Raw genomic sequence first — 17,862 nt, forward strand, 5'->3', positions numbered from 1 at the left:
TTCTCATCTCCTCTTAACTAAAGAAGTTTTAGTGCTCAATAGGAGAATTAGTACACTGGAAACTGTGTTGATTTTTTGTATACTCATTATTGTATAATACTTTTACACTTTTAATGTTTATTTTTTAGTATAATTAACACCTTACTGTATCTCTTCTTTTGTATGAGTGTAATTATGTTTTTTGTATTTTTCTTTTGTATGATCTTTATGTATTAATTACTGTCACTGTGGAGCTTTTCTCCCCGGGCCTCCGCTGAAAATGGACATGAAATCCAGACAGACTATCCCGGTCAACAAATGTAAAATAAAAATAAATAAATAAATAAATATATATATAATGTGTTTGTGTGTGTGTGTATACACCGGTCCACTTCTAAATCTCGAAAGCTCAGAATCTCAAATTTCAAAAGACTGAGTTCAAAATCTCGAAAGCTCAAAATACTGAAAACTCAAAATACTGAATCTTATAATATCGAAAAAACAAAGGACACCAACGCTTACTATATTCCAGCACAACTACATACAGAAACATATTACTCTTCTCCAATTATAAGCAGGGGGGCAAGACCCCCTGCACTAGGGTTACCACCTGTCCCACTTTGCGAGGGACAGTCCCTCTTTGGGCAGTTGTGTCCTGCAAAAAAATTGAAAAAATGGCAAATGTCCTGAGATTTTAGGACAAAATTATTTCCTATATTTTATGGAATAGTTGTATAAAATAGTTATTCTGTATCTGAAACATCTAAATGTTATAAGAAACTGAATAAGCAACTAAAATGCTACAAGAATAAGCTTTTCTTTAGGCAAAAAAGTGAATTTCTGTCCTTTGTACTGGCCGTGGGTATGTTTCGCCCTGCAAAATCTGACGTTTGTACCAAAAATGTCCCACTTTGGGCATTTGAAAAGGTGGCAGCCCTACCCTGCACCCCCCATGTGGGGAGCTACAGCCCCCACACTCCCTGCTACTTCAGTATATTGACTCTGAGATTGCACTCCACAGAAGAAAGTGGCAAACATACCATTATATGCTTCATGACTGCCTGTTGTAACCTTAGTCATATTTTCTTTTAATTTTCTATACAACAACATAACTCAGTGTTGTAAAGTGCAATCTCATCATTGATATATTTAAGTAGCAAGGGGTGTGGGGGGTGCAGCCCCCCAAACATGGGGGGTGCAGGGTTGCTTGCCCCCCTGCTTATAGTTGGAGTAGACTAATATGGTTTGTCTTTAATTTGCTTCTGTATGTACTTGTGCTGGACTATAGTAAGTGTTGATGTCTTATATTTTTTCGATATTATGAGATTCAGTATTTTGTACTTTTGAGATTTTGGACTCATTCTTTTGAAATTCAAGATTTTGAGCTTTTGAAATTTAGAAGTGGACCCGTATATATACACACACATGCACACACACTCAGGATTCAAAGTCTGTGGGTAAAAGTCACACCTTCATAAGAGATTACCAGGCTATAACTGCTCAAGAGCCCTTACAAGCCTAGCCAGTTTTACCCAGGTTTTATCCAGTTTTCTATCCCTAGTGGAAAGACAGCAAGGGTCAGCAAGTACAGCTTTGAGAATTTTTACAGACTGCCTCTGTCCGTAAGGGACATGGGTGCCACCCCAGGAGTGAATTTGTGATTTCCTATCCATTGGTTCAGATTGCACTAACAGATAGTCAGGGATGGGCTCTGCTTCAAGTGAAAAGGAATCTCTGGGACACACATCTGCTCTCCAGCAGGATCTATTCTTGTCAGATTTCAGCTTTAGATCCTTGGAGAGGATAACCCTCATGCAGTTATTTTTGTGACTATGTCACATTTCCATCAGGGCTGGGTCAGACAGAGCCTTGTAGGTTAGGCATAGCTCAGTAATTGGTAAGAAACTGAATACAGTGCTATGACTTTTCATTGATCAGCATATGACATGTTAGTTATTCCCTGTGTTTTTTGGTGAGAAACCGCTGAGGATGCTCAAATTGTTGCAGGTGCCTGGTGAGGTACATGCCTAAGGATGCATTGTACTCAATTATTAGTCTGAGGAGGGTGGAGTACAGTGGTAGTATGACATCCTTGTATTGGATGCCAAGCCCTTACTCATAAGCTGAGCCACATAGAAGGATTTCCTCCCTGCCATGGACACACAGTGGTCAAATTGGTCAAAAATAAATTATTATCTATCTGAGTACCCACTACCCAGATCTGTCACCACTGGGTTCACTCTTGAGAGGGGTGCTATCAATGTTGCAATTTGTTGGGGTGCTTGATTTCGCAAAGGTATTATTATGCACTTCCTTGCATTTAGTTTGAGGCCATGACTCTAACACCAGTCATTAGTCTGTGTTAGTTCTTTCTGTAGGATATCAACATCATTTGGGGATTGCCCCCAGCTTGCAGCCATCAGCAAACTTGGTAATCCAAAGGCCATTTGCACTTGCCTTGAAATCTGATAAGTATATCCCAAACAGGCAAGGGCCCAGCACTGAGCCTTGTTGTACCCCATTGGTGACTGACCTCTTTCTGGATATGGATTCCCCCACTCTAATAACATGTATGTTGCTGTCCTCCACTCTACTGGAACAAAGACTATCTGGAGACTCTGGTTAAATACAGATCAAGTATTGATGTGTCTGCTAGGTCATTTTTCAAGCTATTTAATAGGTACTGTGGGACTCCATCAGGGCCCATTTCTAGTTTTAGAAGATCACAATGATGACTTGTTCTCTTGTGTTTAAAAGGCAAAATAATGGTAAGGGGTATTTCATGGAGACTGACTAAAGGTAATGAGAGGATGAAATATGAGCTGAATTTATCGGCCAGTATGTTTGCTATTTCTTCTGGCTGAGTATAAGTAGTGCTATCTGCAGCCAACTCAGCACATTGTTAAGTGTTTCCTTTAAGATTTCGGACATAACTAGAAAATGCTTTCTGGTTATCCTTTGCTTGGAGGCTATTTTAGTCTCATATTTATCTTTTGAAGACTCGAATAGTTCCCTGTTGAAATTAATGTGGGATTTTTTTCTCTATTGTTTACTCTCCCAGTACCTCCAGACAGGAATTTATTCCTTCAGTTGTATAGTCAATTTATGCCAGGGGTCCACCAGAGTGACTTCTTTTTCCGGCTAGACCTAGGTTTAGTTTGGTCAGGTACCCCCATTTCTATGCAGTTGTTTAAGTGGTTGTATAGGACATCCATGTATACTTTTGTATAGGCCTCTGTGTTTTCGGGGTTAGGCGGAGCTTTAAAATTAACTATGATATAACTTAATATACGGTAATTTGCCTTTGAAAAATTTTGTAGGATTTTCGGGTTTGATGGGGGTTCTGCCATTAAATTTATTTCAAATGAGAAAAATTTGTCATCCAATCTGATCAATGAGGACATCACACTGGGGGTCTGCAGTAATCCCCCAAGTTAGTGAGTACTCTGTCAAGGATATTTGAGCCTCCAGTGGAAATGTAGACCAGCTGTTCAACAACATTTGCTTTGTCAAAGTCCAGGAATCTCTGAGACTACATGTTAGCAGAGCCGGATCCAGCACTAGGCGACCAAGGCAGGGCCCACTGGCTAGGAAGGGGTCTGCTGGCTGGAGGATTCATCTTTTTAATTAAAAAAAAAAATGCAGATTTTTTTTAAATGATGTTCCTTAAGAATGCTCTTTGTGGCAGTCACATTCACACCTGTTATGTCTGTGCATGATTGTTGGGCAGACCTGTTGTTTGTCTTCTTTCCATATTCCCCATGCGGAATTTGAATACAAGAAGACATTTCTATGTTAGGACAACATAGATGGACAAGTAAGAGGTGTGTGTGTGTGTGTGTGTGTGTGTGTGTGTGTGTGTGTGTGTGTGTGTGTGTGTGTGTGTGTGTGTGTGTGTGTGTGTCAGTCATACCACTCAGCTGTCCAGATTTTCACAGAATGTCCACATTTTTGCCTCATATTTTTGTTCTGTTCCTCATCAAATTTCTGATTTTCTGGATTTTTATAACGAATCACTGAGGACTGAATAATAAGCATTTCAGTTTTAGACTTCACTTCGTTCAGAAAATGCATGGTAATGCAAGACCTTTTATTTTAGCAACTTTCTAATGTTATAAGAGAAAATGTAAAATGTATTTCTATTTTTGAGATTTGTCCATTTTGTGTGTTGAGAGGTTCAGAGGTATGGTGTGTGTGAAATTCCCTATTTAGGGATAGCAGGTGGTCAGTAATTTGCTTAGACTCAAACACTGTACCTTAGTTACAGAACCAAGAGCCTGAATCCTTTGCTATTCAAGTGTATTTTTCAAGGAACTGAGTTTCAAGTGCATTTTTCAAGGAATTCTGAGCTTCAAGGAAAGAGAAGTTTTCTGCTGCCCATGCTAAGTCTGTTTACAATGTGCAACTAGTTTGTTTAGCAAATGATATCATATTGTGCTTTAGAATTGAAAAGAATTGTTAGTAACCTAAAAGGTTGCGTGTTGGATGCAGATGGCTAGGGGTTCTACTCCCACAGCATGCAGATGGATTGCTGATACTGTGTTGTACTTTAAGGGAGGTGGTGTGCTGCAGTCCTGAGAATGTCATCCTTTGGATGTGTTTCCTATTAGTTTTGAACCCGTTATCAGTTTGCCATCCATTCCCTTTTGCAATATTACCAGCTTGTCGCAAGAAAACCAAGCCAGCAGACAATGGCAAACTACAAATCTTTAATAGGAATCCCATAGAAGACATAGGTAATGCATAAAGACAGACCAGTTTCGGCTGAAATTACACTTAGCCTTCTTCACTGTTGAACAAATGAATGATAATTATCACATTTAAATACTATGCACATTGAAATATATTGAGCAACCACTGGTCCCTCACAAATGCACCTACACACACAATAAGTCTATTCCTATAACTTTGGAGGCTACCTGTGAGCCACATTTTCAGAATTTAATTAAACAAATGAGGTCCTTAAGAACATACCAATAGACATCCAAATGCTGTATTTAGGTTTACAGTTATTGACAGAATCATGGGCAATAGGGCTAATAAAGCCAGATGGCATAGCCTTCTAAATTTAAAGGAAAAGAAATGAATTATTAAATTAGGTGCACTATTTTCACCTGATTAAATGAGCATTTGTGAGGGACCAATGGTTGCTCAATATGTTTCAATGTGCATAGTATTTAAATGTGCTAATTATTATTCATTTGTTCAGCACTGAAGAAGGCTAAGTGTAATTTCATCCGAAACCGGTCTGTTTTTATGTATTACCTATGTTTTCTATGGGATTCCTATTAAAGATTTGTAGTTTAACATTGTCTGCTAGCTTGGTTTTCTTGTGACATTAGTGGTTTGGAGCCTTGCAGTTGCTGTACGTGCAGGGAACACTTTGCTGGTTTAATATTACCAGCTTACCATTTTTTTAATGTAACATAGGCAATTTATTTTTCAAGGGCAGCAGGTACTGAATTTGTAAATGAAATCCAAATATAAAGTTGTTTGCTAGCAGCAACATCTTCATTAATAACAGATCTCTAAGATGGAATTATTCAGATGACTTTTACTTCTGAAGAGATTGTGCATATTGACTGATATTGGTGGATTGTAATGACAAGTTTGAGTGGACTGTTATGGAAGAAATGTTCTGAATTGGGCAGTTTGGCATTATTGGTTCATGCTGCGGTAGCGTTGTCGCCTCACAGTAAGACGCTGACTGGTTCGACTCTCAGCTAGAGCGTCTTCTGCGTGGAGACATGCGTGAATGGGTGTACCTTCGTTGAAGGTTGTGCATTAGGGCTGGCAACCCAGCACGTAAAAATCAACTGCCAATCATTAGCGGACCGGAGTTCCCCTGTGGCGACCCCTAACCGGGAAAAGCCGAAAGACACAACAACAACAACATTTTGTTTCATTGCTTACTGGAAAAAAAATGTTCAAAACTATACATGTAGAAAACATTCTAACAAGTGGTGCTGTATTATACAGGGATATAAATTAATACAATAAGGAAGGTGAATCAAAGAAATCATCTGCATGGTCCTAAAAATTTGAACAAGGGGCCTATGGTTTGAAAGCACCCCAAAGGTAGACTTAATCCGACGCCAGCCAGATGCATTTTCTTTGAATGTGGGTTTCAATGTCATTTCAATGAATGTGAGTTTAAAGGGCCAGCAGAGAAGTTTTAATAATAAGTCTGTTTTCACTGTGAGACTGTATTTCTTTGTTTAGCAAATGTATATCAGTGTTTGTGCTATAAAATTTGAAATAAGTTTTAAATTAAATACAAATATCTGTAATCATTGTAGAAGTAAGGCAGAAAGGAGTATGCACACTGAGAGGTTTGAGCAGTGTTTATGTTAACTTAGAAGAAATACTCAAGTAATGGGGCACTGGAATTGCTGTGGAGGAGGGCTATGTATTGGGATAACCATGATCCATTACCCTGCTAGGGCCCCCGTTAGACCATGATCTGACTTTGCATGTTGGTGGACATATATGTTTCCTAGTTTATGGAGCGGTAGGTAAAATTGCCCATGAGTAGTGTGTTGGGCTGAATGGTTAGTGATTCTAGTAATTTCAAGTGTGCAGAGTCATTTTCATGGTTAGAGACCTGTAGCTAGTGATGATATGCCTTGGAATTTTGCCTGTGGTCAGCTGGACATGGAGTAACTCAAGCAAGTCATCCTGCTTGACCAATCTTGAGGTGTGATTGTTTTTCATGTAAATGGAAACAGCAACTTTTGTTTTTTTTCATTTTCAGATGGTGGTCTGAATGTGTGATAGGTTTTGTAGCCTTTCCACAGCCTTGAACCATGATGTCAGCATTATCCAGGGAGTGCAGTTTCTTGTTAAGACTCCTAGCATTGAACAGTAGTGCCTTCAGCTTGGCACTAGAACAATTTGTTATGGTGGAAGGTCTGTTGGTTTGGTGCTACCTAAAAAAGGCATTATGGGGGTTATTAATGCCTTGGCCTGTATCCAAAAGCCTGGCAGTAACAGGTACATGCCATCTCTGGCAAAGCAGCATGGTCTGTTGACTGTTGATCATGCTGTCTCAGGCTGACAGATATTGGATCTGGCATTATTAGTCTGTCTTTTTTGTCAGTATTCTCCTTGGAATAACACCAGTAGCCATGTTAATTATTATAGTCAATCATTTTCTGTTTGTATTGTGGTATCATTCTTGGTGAAGGTAGATTGCTGCCTCAATGTGAGGCCCATACCCACCTGTGACACGTATTCAGAGAGATCCTTTGTGGCTTCATATAGTCTTCATATAGTCCAAGGAGGTACATCTCAGGTCATTCACACCCACATGGACTATAACTGAGACATACTGGTACTTGTGGTTGAATGACTTGAGTGACTTGAGTGCCTGGGTGATCTGGCAAATCCTGGCCCTTGACAGACATCTGACTTTAACCCCCTTTTTATCCAACCTGGTGAGGGGGTGTCCATGTATCTCATGATGGAGTCTCCTATGACCAAAATGTTTGAATGTGTGGCATTTCACCTTAACGGCTTGTTTGGAGACACTGTAATGTGTATTTTTATGTGTAGTGGTTGGTGTTGACTTGGTTTTGTTTGCATGTGGATTCTGAGGGCAGCATATGTAAGGCTTATAAGGTTTTGTTAAGTTACTTGTGAGCAGTTGCACATATGTGAGTTTATTTGTCAAGACCTTATTTATTTATTTGATTTTATTTTATTTTATTTAACATTTGTTGACCAGGAAAGTCCAACTAGGACAGAGCATATTTTCAGTGGAGGCCCTGGGACAAATGCTCTAGATGCATGTCTTTGGAATGTGGGAAGAAACAGGCGCACCTGGAGGAAACCTATGTGAATGCAGGGAGGACTTGGAGACTCCTCACAGAAGACACCCCAGCTGAGAATCGAACCAGACAACCTCTTGTTGTGAGGCAGCAACATTAACCATAGCACCACTGTGCCTTATTTATTGAGGGAAATGATGTGCACATGCTGACAACCTGTTTGTCATTTCATTTGTCAAAATGCGAGAGTTTTGTCTCAATTTTCATAGTGTGAACACATTTCTCACATACTGTGTTTGTTTAAGGATTACGTGGTTGTCAGTATACATGAGACAATTGCTACATTGCCTCTGGCTGTCCATGTCTGCCAGGCTGGCCACAGAGCTAGCAAAAAAGTGCCTAAGTACTATGGGTTTAATCCTTGGAGAAGAGTGGGTAGATTTAAAAAGGACTGGGATGATAGCACACAGACAAAGAATGGCTGCAATACTTAGTGTGAACTGCAGCTATCCAACAAGGCAATGCTGCACTGCTCAAAACTCATATGCTCCTAGAGCAGTGGGTGGACTGGGGAAGGTTGCGCAGGTAGTTATAAGGGAAATTATAGCTTGAAAGTGTTTGTGGTTTAAAGGGCACTGCTAACCGCCACTGTGTGTAGAGCAGCCAAGCACAAACATTGGGCTTATACAGAGTCAGAAAGCCAGTTTTACAACAGCAAGGCCTACAAGACCAATCAGAAAACAAACAATAAGCTTAGAGCCAGCAGCCTCCACTTAGATAGGTTTGCTACAGCACACTTCTACCACAAGAGTGCAGGCAGAAGCCCTCTAAATGTAAAAATTATGGTTTTAGAGCTCAAGTACAGAGAAATCACATAATCTATATACTACTGTCACAAAATAATACTTAAATACAGGTAGACACCAGTACAAAACTCTTAGGTGTTACTATTGATGATAGACTAACCTTTGATTTACACGTCAATAATTGTATCCGAAAAACACATATCAAGCTAGGTCTCCTCTATAGAAACAAAAAATATCTTGCCAAAACAACAAAACTAACCCTTTCAAATGCCTACCTCTTACCCAGTTAACTTTATAGCTCCCAAATTCTCACCAGCCTCAACACTGGACAACTAAACAAGTTAGAAACAACTTATAACAGGATTGCCAGATTTGCTGCCCAAAATTCTTACAAATCCCATCACTGTCTCTCACTAAAAGAACTAAATTGGCTAGAATTACCTAACCTGCTTCAGTATAATCAGTTTCTGATTATTCATTCCATTCTCTACAAACCCCCTTTCTGTCCAACTATCTCATCTCTAATCTCTCATTACCTACCCACTAGATTACACCGCAGTTCTGAACAAGGCCTACTAAAAGTTTACACAAGGACCAAAATGGGTCACCTAGTCTATAGCTTTAACCCTTCCAAGGCCTGGAATAGCCTACCACTAGATATAAGATCCCTTGGACATCCCAATCAATTCAAAACCACTACAAAAATGCCTTCAAGAAAAATGGACTTGCCAATGTAATTATCCCCCGTAAACACTCCCCTATAACCTTCTACTTCTCTCCTGTTTTCCTTCCCTTCAATAAACAAACATACTACTTTATCTTCTCCTCTTGGTATGTCACTGTACAAACATCACTAGTAAAATATTTCAGCTATGTAACTATTATTGCACTATTATGTATATAATATGTAATTATGAATGTATCCCTCTGATGAATGTATTTCTATGTATTTCACTTGCCACAGTTTAATGTATGACACTGTAATGCAATAATGTGTGGTACTGATGAATGTAATGTGTGGTACCGTAATGCAGTAATCTGTGGTACTGATGAATATATTTCTATATGTATTTAATATGTAAAATTTCTATTTTCTGTTGGAGCTTTTCTTCCCGGGCCTCCGCTGAAAATGGGTATTTGTAGCCCAGTTGTACAAACCCGGTCAACAAATATAAAATAAATAAATAAAACTAGCAGACCTAGTGTAATTAAGTACTACAGCAGCAGTTGGAAAAGTTTAGCCTTGAAACTCTACTAATGTGTGAGAAATGTAACAAATAATACAGTATTCTTACAAAATACATTAAAAATAATCAGTAAAAGTGAAAAATGGTATCTATTTTTGTGCTTTTAGCAGTGGATGGCTTTAGATGCAGCAGATTCTTTGTAACTCTCAGGCAAAGTAGCTAAAATAAGAGCATCTCTGAGAAATAGTGCATGAACTCACGCAATCACTGGGCTTATATAGAATCAGGAAAAACAAGCTTTACAACAGCAAGATCTACAGACCAATCAAAGGAACACAAAATAAGCTTTCAGCCAGTAGCCCCAACTCAGATAGGTTTGCTACAGCACACTTGTGTTACAAGAGTGCAGTCAGAAAATCCTCTTAATGTAAAAATGCTGGTTTTAAAGCTCAAGTGCAGGGAAACCACATGGTCTAGAGATTACTTTCCTGTAAAACTAGCAGATACAATGTAACAGCAGTGGAAACAGTTCAGCTTTGAAATTCTACCAACGTAGAGGTATACTAGATGTTACCATCTCATGCTACAAGCCTTATAAGCAAGTGGTAAGACAAAATAGAATGTGTATGAGACACATCTCACATCCATGCAAAGTAAGGTACAATGTCGACTGCCAAGTGCCTAAGTATCTTACTGCAATTACACCAGGTGTGTGTGTGTTTACTAGTTTGTACGTGTGAATGGGGGGTAGGGTGTAATTAAACACTTAGGACATTTTAATTCAGCTGTTTGTGTTTGTCTTTGCTTAATTGCTTTCTAGATTTCATTTGCTTGATAAGATAATACCTGTCAACCTTTTAGTGCAAGAAATCTGATCTGAGCAAAGACAAAAATGAGGAGACAAATACTCAAAATAGGGACAGCTTTGAAATATTGTCTTATAAACTTAGTTGATAGAACAACTGATTTTCTGTTAGCGTGCATTTTCTGAAAGATATAAAGCATGAAACTGAAATCTCTTTAATCATCTAGTGGCTTCAATTGTGAATAATTTGCCAGAAAACCACATATTTTATGAGGAATATAGAAAATATGAGGTAAAAATCTGAAGACTCTGTGAAATTATGGGCAGCTCTGAGTGGTAATAATTCTCCAGGATGTTTTTGTTTTGTTTTGTGGGAAGAATATTATCAGCCTGTATGTATGTGGTAAAATGCATATAAGGCACACCCCCCCCCATGTCTTATTACCCTTTTGTAATGCACTAAGCCCATTCCCTTTTTCAGTCACCATGTATACATATTTGAAGTATTTGCATTTTTTAAGTATTTGTATTGTTCTGTTTTATGATAAATTATTCAAGACTGAAGTCACTAAATAATGAAAGACATTTCACTTTCCGACTTCATCTTTCAGAAGCAGAGAGAGAAGAAATAAAAGACTTTTACAATGGTAGATACAAACTTCTTAAAGCTGTATTTTGAAACCTGAATTTTTGGTCTGTGTAAAAGCATAAGCATTTCAGTCTTGCACTGGTATTTTATAGTGAAATCTGCCACATTTTCCAAGCATAAAGATCACAAGTCTCATTTACATACCATGGCAGCATTCTTTTAAAAACAATGACACTGTCCTCTGTCATGCAGAAAGAATTGTAAGTAAGAGTTTGGTTTTGGCATAGTGGAAGAAATCATCATTTAGGTTTGCAGGAAGAACATAGGCTATTATTCTTAGTGAGGTCTTAATGCACTTAAGTGCTGTATTTTGTTTAATGGGGGTGGGAAGCCATTTCATGGCTGTTTTTGGATATAAGGGTTTGAATTTGGAATTTGTCCTTGGATGTCAGTTGTCTTTTTGGGGTGTATTTCTTGATTAGGTTTGAGACGGGAGGGCAACTTTTGGGGAATATAGTACATTGAAGGCAATTTATAGTTGGACATATTGAATCTGTAATGCAGATTTAACCATTGAAGCTGGTTTAAGGTATGTCAGTATTGAGTTCTGAATGGGCTGTTTGAGGAAAACCTGGATTTCTTATTGTAACATTGATCTAATTTCTGAAATGTAGTGCATGTAGATTTATGAGAATGGAGGGTGTGTATAGAAGGATTGACAGTAATTACAAGTGAGTAAGTTTGGTGTTATTGATTAGAAAATGTTTTGCTCAGTATAGAACTACAGGATGTTCTTCGTGTTTCACTGTTGCTGTCATTACATTTGGGTAATCTGCTGGCAGGTTGCCCTCAGTCGGCCTGAATTCCAAAGTCTTGGGTCCTGCATCGGTTGCTGTCTTCTCTTCCATGACGTCAGGTCGTCAGAGGTATAAATCATGCAGCCGACGCCATTTTCTTCAGTTTTTCTTGCCGCGTGATGCCCGAAGCAGTAGCATTTTGCAAGTGCCAGTCGGCCGACTACTGAAATATTCGCGTTTGAGTTTCAGAACCGAAGTCTTCAATAAAGCAAAATACCTGTTGGGGAAACTTTTTTCTTGCTTTTTACCAATGTCAGAAAAAGTTATTAACTGTATTACTTGTGGGAAGCAAATACTTCATAAGGATTTCCATTTATACTGTATTCCTTGCCTAGGCCCTGATCACAACGTGCCTGGCTGTCGGTTTTGTGCTAGATTTAACCAACGCACTATTAAGTGTCGGTATATTTTTGCATCTAAGTATTTTGGAAACAGATTTAACTACCAAGAGATGTCGTTGGATAGCAATCCGACTACTGGAGTACATAAAAACACGCAAAGAAAAGGACAGAGAAAGGCAGTCAAGATCCAAAACCGACGACAAAGCTTCTCCTAAGCCAGTCGCCGGTTCGCCGGTACTCAGTGAGGTACTTTTGCAGCCCCTGATACCTGCTACCTTTGAGTCGCAGGCCTCTACCGACACCCATGTGGAGTCCAGCATGCCGCAAGATACTCAAGGTATTGGACCGACGGATGTATCTCCCTCGGATGGGTCTGGAGCCACTGAGCAGGTACCGGCTTATGAGGGTGTATTCAGACCTCAACATTTTTATATCAAACTGAAGAAAGCTGCAAAACCAAAGGCAAAGACACCTTCTAAAACTAAAAAACCAATGCCTGAGCTATGTGCACAGGCCTCTATGCCTAAAAAACAGATGATCAAAATGGCTGAAGACCTTATTACCTTGATCAGGGCTACCCATCTCCCACCAGATAAGAGGCCTAGGCAAGACACTGACTATGAATCTTCAGATCAGGTTTCTATTTCTTCTGATTCTTCTTCTGATCAGGAATTATCTTTACCTCCCTATGAGGATTCTGATGCTGAGGAGTCTATTCCATCTGCATCTCCTCCTGAGGATTATTCATTTGGAGAAACCTTACATACTTTGAGGGAGCATTTTCACTGGGAGAGTCAAGACTTCTCAGAATCAAAAAAGAGGCTCAGGGATTTCCTCCTTCTCCCTCAGCACAAGCCTTTAGCCATTCCCCCTGTGTTAGACATTGTGGATGATTTTTTTTGGAGTCAAGCCTGACCCCTGACTCTTTACCTCTGGCTCTCAAAACGCCTGACAGGTATTACTGGGTCCCTGACTCTCATAACTTTTATTTAGAAACCCTGCTGCTGATCCTGAAACTATTTCACAGGGTTCAAAGGGAGTTAAGGCCTCAACAGCAAAAAAAACCCTACCCCCTCCGACAGAGATTCAAGGGCACTGGACAGATGGGGAAAAAAGTTTTATACATCTGCAGCCTTGGCAATTAGGGCCTTAAACTGTCAATTTCATATGCTTAAGTACCAACAACATGTTATGGGATTGCTGAAACAGAAAATTATGTTGATTTCAGAATGTGCAGAAAATAAGGAATTGCCGGAATTATTGCATGCAGCTGAACAAGTTGGAAAGCATACTTTGCAATGTGGTTTTGATTCTTTAGAGGCCTCCTGCAGGGTCGCAGTTACTGGATCTGTGATTAGGAGGCATGCCTGGTTTAAGGAACAAAATTTGCCTGATCATGTTAGCTAAATTGCTAGATGCACCTTTACAGCATGATTCTCTGTTTGGTATTAAGGCAGAAGAGGTTTTAAAGAAAATGGAAGACAAAGCTAAGTCTATGCAAACTGTTAAAGATTTCTTACAAGTGCAGCCACCTAGATTCAGTAGACACTGGCCTACAATAAATTGGTCATTTCTTGTGTCAGACAGAGCTCAAAGGGGCAAATCCAGATACCCTAAGGGTTCCAGGTACTAGGCTCAAGACTCATACAGGTCAAAGCAATGAGGCGCATCCACCTCCAAATCTGGAGGAGATAAAGCGCAAACCTACAGAAAGCAATCCCAATGATTTCCCTCTGCCTACACCAAGCACTTATCTTTTGGCAGCACCCATAGGGGGAAAATTAGCACTTTTTGCTCAAAATTGGCAGTTAATAACCCAAAACAAGTGGGTACTGAACATTGTATCACAGGGATGCAGATTCCATGTTTACACTCTGCCAATGACAAATGGTTGGTCAGACCTGCCAAAAAACCAATGGACAGAGGCACAGAAACAGGTTACGTCCCTCATGGATATGGGGGCCATTCAGACAGTGCGAGAACAGGAAAAAGGACAAGGTTTTTACTCAAGACTGTTCTTGGTACCCAGAAAGGACAAGGCCTGGTGGCCAATACTGGATTTATCGATTTTGAACACATACCTGGACATTCCAAAATTCAAAATACTCACTTTGCAACAGCTTCTGCCCATGCTGGGCAAGAATGCTTGGCTGGTTACTTTAGACTTAAAAGAGGCATACCTGCATGTCCCAATAAGACAGTCATGCAGAAGATACCTCAGATTTAAGGCTGGCTTAATGCATTACCAATTTTCTGCACTGCCCTTTGGCTTATCTACTGCGCCCAGGATCTTTACAAAGTGCCTGGCACCAGTAATTGCATTTTGTTGACAAAGAAGTATTCAAATATATCCCTACTTGGACGACTGTCTCATTCAAGCAGAGAGCAAGGACACTGTTCTACGACACCTGGTATTTGTGAAAAGGGTTCTAGCATGCCTAGGGTACACAATAAACAAAAAGAAATCACAACTGGTACCCTCTCAAAAGATAACATTCCTGGGTGCAAGCTTGCATACAACTGCCCAGATGGCTTACCTCACACCAGACAAACAAAGGCAACTGACTACTTACTTCAAACTGATGGCAACAAAAACCCAGTCTTCTGCAAGACAAATTCTGCAGGCTCTGGGCTTCATGGCATCCTGCATCCTACTAATTCCATATGCAAGACTGCATATGAAGAAACTTCAATGGTACCTAAAAAGTTTATGGAGTTAACATTCACACAGTCTGGAAACAATGATTCCTCTCATCCCCTGCCGGCAACAGGAGTTTCTATAGTGGACAAAGGCATGTCACCAAAACATGGGACAGCGCTTCACTCTACCCCCTGCCAGCCAAACCTTAACAACAGATGCATCAGATTATGCCTGGGGGGCCCACATGGCAGGAAGATGCATTCAGGGCATATGGGCACCAAATCAAATGCATCTACATATCAACCAGAAAGAGATGCTAGCTGTTCAAAATGCCCTAACAGCCTTCAAGGACTTACTTCATCCAGGACAACTACTGATAAAGACAGATAACACCACAGTCATGTGGTATATAAACAAGCAAGGGGGCACACACTCATACCCCTTTGCAGATTAGCCATGGCACTGTGGGACACAGCTTTGACCTAGCAAATATATCTTCAAGCTCAATTCCTGCCAGGAAAACAGAACACTCTGGCAGATGATTTAAGCAGAAACCTTATGGATCCTCATGAGTGGAAACTAAATCCACAAGTATTCAGCATGATAACAGAGAAATGGGGAAGCCCAGACATAGATCTATTTGCCTTTCCTCAAAATTATCAATTGAAAAGATTCTGCACAAGGACTTATCACAGACAAGCATGGAAAGTGGACGCCCTATCTTTCAGTTGGAAAAACCTGTCAGTTTACGCCTTCCCTCCTCTGCCTCTTCTACCCAAGGTTCTCCTCAAAGTCAGACGAGAGAAGCCAAAGATGATATTAATTGCCCCGGACTGGCCCCACCAATACTGGTACCCAATCCTAAGGAACTTGTCTCAATACCCAGCTTGGACCTTGCCTCAAAGACCACAACTACTGTTGCAGCAAAACAATCAGATCCTGCACAATCAACTACAGACTCTGAACCTGGCAGCATGGTTAATCATGTAATCATACGAACAACACCTCTCAGTAAAGCTGTGATGGATGTCATTTTGGAAGCCAGAAGGCCTAGTACTAGAAAATCTTATGCTGACAAATGAAAGAGATTCAGTGCTTGGAATCAAGCACAAAGAACTGATACAGCTGAACCACATATTCCTCAGATATTACAATACTTAACTGAGATGCTTGACAAAGGCCTATCTTTCTCATCAATCAAAATCCATGCCTCTGCCATTTCGGCTCATTACAATACAGAGCCACCAATCTTTTCTCATCCTTTACTAAAGCAGTATCTTAGAGGAGCCAAAAACCTAAGGCCTCCTAGAAGATCACCATTACCTGCATAGGACTTCAATTATGTGTTGGAAAAGCTCACCCTGCCTCCATTTGACCCAGCCACTACTGCTGATATAAAGTTCTTATCATGGAAGACAACTCTGCTACTAGCAATTACTTCAGCAAGAAGAGTTTCAGAGCTACAGGCCCTCATGGCTGTACAGCCTTTTATCATATTTTACCCAGACAAGGTGTCTCTGAGGGCAAATCCTACTTTTATGTCTAAGGTGGTTTCCAGTGTGGCTCTTAACCAAACAATTCATCTGCCAACTTTTTATCCAAATCCGCAGAACAAAGGGGAGAGAATTCTGCATTCCTTAGATGTACACAGACAGCTAAGATTCTACTTGAGCAGGACAAAAGCTCTAAGAAAACCTGAGCAATTACTAGTGTCGTATGCTGCAGGATCAGAAGGAAAGGCTATCTCAAAGCAGACAATTTCAAAATGGATAAGCCACTGCATCCGTTTCTGCTACTTACACCATGGTAAACCTGTGCCCAAGGGCATTAGGTGTCATTCCACCAGAGCTGCAGCTACTTCGGCAGCCTTTCTCAGAGGAGGACCAACCAAGGACATTTTAGGGGCTGCTACTTGGAGTTCTGTTCACACCTTTACAAAGCATTACCATTTGCCTCTCTACTCTAAGTCCAGGGCAGGCTTTGCCACTACAGTGCTGCAGGGCCTTATAGCCACACCTAATGTTGTTTAGCTCCAGCCTCCCAACCATAGCTTTGGGATTCTACCCAAATGTAATGACTGCAACAGTAAAACACAAAGAACATAGTACAGTTGTGTACACTTACCATAAATGTAGATTTTCGAGTGTATTCACTGTTGCAGTCCAGGTTACCCTCCCGCCATCCCCCTGTCATTCTACAGTTTATCTTTCCTTCTCTATCTTCTACAACCTATGTGGTGTATTTGCTTGTAGATGAAAGTAAAGTTTATATTGATGCTTGTATATAGCTTTATATATATATAATATTGCTACCTTTTTGGGGGCACCTGACATCGGGGGCAAGAAAAACTAAAGAAAATGGTGTCGGCTGCATGTTTTATACCCCTGACGACCTGACATCATGGAAGAGAAGACAGCAACTGACTCAGGTCCCAGGACTTTGGAATTCAGGCCGACTGAGGGCAACCTGCCAGCAGATTACCCAAATGCAATGACTGCAACAGTGAATACACTCGAACATCTACATTTATGGTAAGTGTACAGAACTGTACTTTTCCATAGTTATTTGGGGGGTATAGTTTATGTGTACATCAAATTTAGAGTTATCAGCAATAACTCCCAGTAGCTTAATGTGTGAGATTACTTCTTTTATTTTTTTGTCTGTGGCTTTAACAGTAAATATGGATTTGTCATAAGTGGTTGAGTCAAATGAGTTGTTTTTAGGATTTAGAAGCAGTTGTGTATTCATGAACAAGGATTCTGTAGATGTGAAATAGTCTTGGGTTTTAGTTTGCAGTGCTGCGAGTAATGTGGTTCAGTAAATTATGATATATTCCAGGTATTATTATTATTGTTATTGTTATTATGATTATTATTATTATTATTATT

The 17,862-nt window shown here is 40.0% G+C and overlaps 1 protein-coding gene across 3 annotated transcripts in view; it reads left to right on the forward strand.

Annotated features, from left to right (window-relative positions):
- Nucleotides 1–17,862, forward strand: part of CTNND2 (catenin delta 2) — a 6,416,678-nt gene that overhangs the window by 3,507,599 nt on the left and 2,891,217 nt on the right. The gene's annotated exons all lie outside the window — the stretch shown is intronic.

Source organism: Protopterus annectens, chromosome 3.part0 (assembly GCF_019279795.1).
Source record: "Protopterus annectens isolate FY-2018-M chromosome 3.part0, PAN1.0, whole genome shotgun sequence".
NCBI classification, from domain to species: Eukaryota; Metazoa; Chordata; order Ceratodontiformes; family Protopteridae; genus Protopterus; species Protopterus annectens.